The sequence below is a fragment of the Arachis hypogaea genome, chromosome 7, assembly GCF_003086295.3.
Source record: "Arachis hypogaea cultivar Tifrunner chromosome 7, arahy.Tifrunner.gnm2.J5K5, whole genome shotgun sequence".
NCBI lineage: Eukaryota > Viridiplantae > Streptophyta > Magnoliopsida > Fabales > Fabaceae > Arachis > Arachis hypogaea.
Window position 1 is genome coordinate 20,223,320 of NC_092042.1, and position 5,243 is coordinate 20,228,562.

At 38.3% G+C, this 5,243-nt stretch overlaps 1 non-coding gene across 1 annotated transcript; it reads right to left on the reverse strand.

Moving 5' to 3' along the window:
- Positions 1 to 3,441: 3,441 nt before the first annotated feature.
- Positions 3,442 to 3,549, reverse strand: LOC112704234 (small nucleolar RNA R71). The gene has a single exon (XR_003154869.1). It is a non-coding gene; the product is annotated as a small nucleolar RNA R71 (small nucleolar RNA).
- Between the last annotated feature and the right edge of the window lie 1,694 nt (positions 3,550 to 5,243).

Here is a 5,243-nt window from a genome sequence, read left to right on the forward strand (position 1 = left end):
TTTCATACCAAATTTTTTAACTAGTTCCTTGGCATACTTCTCTTGATGAATGAAAATACCATTTTTAGTTTGTTTAATTTGTAGCCCAAGAAAAAAAATAAGTTCACCCATCATACTCATGTCAAATTCACTTGTCATGAGCTTTCCGAATTCGGAACAAAGGGATTCATTGGCTGATCCAAAAATAATGTCATCAATATATATTTGGACTAGAATTTCAAGAATCATTGGAATTCTTGAAAAATAGAGTTGTGTCTGTGGTGCCTCTTTGAAAATCATTTTTCAAAAAAAAAAAAGCTAAGTCTCTCATACCAAGCTCTAGGAGCTTGTCTTAAACCATAGAGAGCTTTTGATAATTTGAAAACATGCTTGGAGTGCTCTTTATTTTCAAAACCAGGTGGCTGCTCTACATACACTTCTCTATCTATCACACCATTCAAGAATGCACATTTCACATCCATTTGATATAATTTAAAATCACAAAAAATAGCATAAGCTAAGAGAAGTCTTATGGCTTCCATTCGGGTAACAGGGGCAAAGGATTCATCAAAGTCTATTCCTTCTTCTTGGTCATATCCTTGTGCCACTAGCCTTGCTTTGTTTCTTGCAATGCTACCATCCTCTCCTAGCTTGTTCCGAACAAATCAACTTGGTGCCAGTCACTTTCTTTCCATTCGGCCTTGGAACCAATGTCCACACTTGGTTCTTCTCAAATTGAAGAAGCTCATCTTTCATTGCCTTTACCCAAGAAGGGTCATTAAGGGCTTCTTTGATATTTCTGAGGCTCCATTTGAGAGAGAAGGGCAATGTTTGTTCCTTCATTTGCCTTTCTAGTTGAAGACCAAGTTTTCACCCCATGAGAGACGTCCCCTATGACAGATTCTTCAGGATAATTCTTCAAGAATCTGCATTCACGAGGTCTGGTGGACTTGGAGGCAGATTCAGTCACCAAGGGATTCTGGGTGTTGCTAGTTTCAGGATCTCCTTCAGATTCACGAGACAAAATGGAATTGTCTCTTGAATTTTCAACAGCTGCAATTCTGGTTCAGCTTGTCCAGAATTTCCATTTTCATGATTTTGTGCAGTTTTATCGTTCTTTTGAGCTTGATTCCCTGTATCACAATCTTCCAAAATACTTTGCACCAAGTTAGTATCACAGAATGTAATATGTATGGACTCCTCAATAATCCTAGCATCTTGATGATAAACTCTAAATGCTTTACTAGTTGTGAAATATCTTACAAACAAGCACTCGTACGCCTTTGGATCAAATTTATCTAAATTATCCTTGTTATTAAGAACAAAACATTTGCATCCAAATATGTGCAAGTAGTCAAAGTTTGGTGGATAACCTTGCCAAAGTTCATAAGGGGTTTTCTTAAAAAATTTAATGTGGCAAGCTGTGTTAACCGCTTCAGCCCAAAGGAATTTTGGAACATTGCTCTCACAAAGCATAGCTCTTGTCATTTCTTGAGTACTTCTATTTCTTCTTTCCACAACACCGTTTTGTTGTGGTGTCCTTGGACAAGAGAAGTTGTGAGATATTCCAAATTTCTCACAAAAAGATTCAAATAAATTGTTTTCAAATTCGATTCCATGATCACTTCTTATAGAAGAGATCTTTAAATCCTTTTCATTTTGAATTTTCTTGCAAAAGCTTTCAAAGGCCGAAAAAGCTTCATTTTTGTGTGCAAGAAATAAAACCCAACCAAACCTAGAATAGTCATCCACAATCACTAAACCATAATGTTTACCACCTAGGCTTTGAGTTCTTGTTGGACCAAATAAATCAATGTGTAGCAACTCAAGTGGCCTTTTAGTAGAGATGTCTTCCTTTGGTTTAAATGAACTTTATGTGTCTCATATGCATTCTCATTTTGTTAGTGTCAGTAGTATACAAACTGCTAAGTTTGGTGTCTTGCATGCATTGTTATTTGATTTTAGTTGCATTTTGATTATTCCTTATTATTAAAAATCCATAAATATTTTTAGTTTGTGTCTTTTCAAGTCAATAATACAGAGGATTGAAGATTCAGAACATTCAGCAGAGGAATTACACAGAAAAAAACTGGGCGTTCAAAATGCCCAGTAAGGAAGACAAACTGGCATTTAAACGCCAGCCAGGGTGCCTGGCTGGGCGTTTAACGCCCAAACGGGTAGTGGTTTGGGCGTTAAACGCCAGAATGTGCACCATTCTGGGCGTTTAACGCCAGGATGGCACGAGAAGGAAGATTTTGTTTTCAAATCAAATATTTTTTAGTTTTCAAAATCTTTTCAAAATCAAATCTTTTTCAAATCAAATTTTTTCAATCAAATCTTTTTCAAAATCAATTTCTTTCTATTTTCAAAAATACTTGCTATCAATTAATGATTTAATTCAACATTTCAAGTATGTTGCCTTTTCTGTTGAGAAAGGTTTAATGTTTGAATTATATCTTTTCTTGTTAGCCAAGTTATTAATTTTTTAAAATCAAATCCTTTTAAAATGTTTTTCAAATCATATCTTCTCAATCACATCTTTTTAAAACCAATCATATCTTCTTAACCACATCTTTTTCAAAATAGTTTTCAATCAAATCTTTTTGATTTCTAATTTCAAAATCTTTTTCAAAAATCACTTTACTTCTTTCTCAATCATGGTTTTCGAAAATCAATTAAAGTTTTTCAAAATGTTTTTAAAATCTTTTGAAATTATTTTCGAAAATTTCTTCCCCTCTTCTCACATCCTTCTATTTATGGACTAACACTATTCCTTAATGCACAATTCGAACTCCATCTTTCTTGACAAGTTCGAATTTTCTACCTCTTCCTTCCATTTTTCTTTTCCTCTGACACCTCAAGGAATCTCTATACTGTGACATAGAGGATTCCATATTTTCTTGTTCTCTTCTCTTTCATATGAGCAGGAGCAAAGACAAAAGCATTCTTGTTGAGGCTGATCCTGAACCTGAAAGGACCTTGAAGCGAAAGCTAAGAGAAGCTAAGGCACAATTCTCTGTAGAGGACCTAACAGAAATCTTCAAACAAGAAGAACCCATGGCAGCCAAAAACAACAACAATGCCAACAATGCAAGGAAGGTGCTGGGTGACTTTACTGCACCTACTCCCGACTTCTATGAGAGAAGCATCTCTATCCTTGCCATTGGAGCAAACAATTTTGAGCTTAAGCCTCAATTAGTTTCTCTAATGCAACAGAATTGCAAGTTTCATGGACTTCCATTAGAAGATCCTCATCAGTTTTTAGCTGAGTTCTTGCAAATCTGTGACACTGTCAAGACTAATGGGGTTGACCCTGAGGTCTACAGACTTATGCTATTCCCTTTTGCTGTAAGAGACAGAGCTAGGACATGGTTGGACTCATAACCTAAAGAAAGCCTGAACTCTTGGGAAAAGCTAGTCAATGCCTTCTTGGCAAAGTTCTTTCCACCTCAAAAATTGAGTAAGCTTAGAGTGGAAGTCCAAACCTTCAGACAGAAGGAAGAAGAATCCCTCTATGAAGCTTGGGAAAGATACAAACAATTAATCAGAAAGTGTCCCTCTGATATGCTTTCTGAATGGAGCATCATAGGCATTTTCTATGATGGTCTGTCTGAACTATCCAAGATGTCTTTGGATAGCTCTGCTGGAGGATCTCTTCATCTGAAGAAGACGCCTGCAGAAGCTCAAGAACTAATTGAAATGGTTGCAAATAACCAATTCATGTACACTTCTGAAAGGAATCCTGTGAATAATGGGACTAATCAGAAGAAAGGAGTTCTTGAGATTGATACTCTGAATGCCATATTGGCTCAAAACAAGATATTGACTCAGCAAGTCAATTTGATTTCTCAAAGTCTGTTTGGAATGCAAAATGCACCAAGCAGTACTAAGGAAGCTTCATCTGAAGAAGAAGCTTATGATCCTGAGAACCCTTCAATGGAAGAGGTGAATTACATGGGAGAACCCTATGGAAACACCTATAATCATTCATGGAGAAAACATCCAAATCTCTCATGGAAGGATCAACAGAGACCTCAACAAGGTTTCAACAACAATAATGGTGGAAGAAACAGGTTTAGCAATGGCAAGCCATTTCCATCATCTTCTCAGCAACAGACAGAGAGTTCTAAGCAGAACACCTCTGACTTAGCAACCATGGTCTCTGATCTAATCAAAACCACTCAAAGTTTCATGACTGAAACAAGGTCCTCCATTAGAAACTTGGAGGCACAAGTAGGTCAGCTGAGCAAGAAAATTACTGAACTCCCTCCTAGTACTCTTCCAAGCAACACAGAGGAAAATCCAAAAGGAGAGGTGCAAAGCCATCAACATGGCCGAATTTGGAGAGGAGGGAGAGGCAGTGAACGCCACTGAGGAAGACCTCAATGGACGTCCACTGGCCTCCAATGTGTTCCCCAATGAGGAACCATGGGAATCTGAGGCTCCAACTGAGACCATAGAGATTCCATTGGATTTACCTCTGCCATTCATGAGCTCTGATGAGTATTCTTCCTCTGAAGAGGATGAGTATGTCACTGAAGAGCAAGTTGCTAAATACCTTGGAGCAATCATGAAGCTAAATGACAAGTTATTTGGTAATGAGACTTGGGAGGATGAACCCCCTTTGCTCACCAAAGAACTGGATGACTTGTCTAGGCAGAAACTACCTCAAAAGAGACAAGATCCTGGGAAGTTTTCAATACCTTGTACCATAGGCACCATGACCTTCAAGAAGGCCTTGTGTGACCTAGGGTCAAGTGTAAACCTCATGCCTCTCTCTGTAATGGAGAAGCTAGGGATCTTTGAAGTGCAAGCTGCAAAAATCTCACTAGAGATGGCAGACAATTCAAGAAAACAAGCTTATGGACTTGTAGAGGATGTTCTGGTAAAAGTTGAAGACCATTACATCTCTGCTGATCTCATAGTCCTAGAGACTGGGAAGTGCATGGATGAGTCCATCATCCTTGGCAGACCCTTCCTAGCCACAGCAAAGGCTGTGATTGATGTGGACAGAGGAGAGCTGATCATTCAAGTGAATGAAGAATCCCTTGTGTTTAAGGCTCAAGGATATTCCTCTGTCACCATGGAGAGGAAGCATGATGAGCTTCTCTCAAAACAGAGTCAAACAGAGCTCCCACAGTCAAACTCTAAGTTTGGTGTTGGGAGGCCACAACCAACTTCTAAGTTTGGTGTTGAACCCCCACATTCAAACTCTAAGTTTGGTGTTGGGAGGTTCCAACATAGCTCTGAGCATCTGTGAGGCT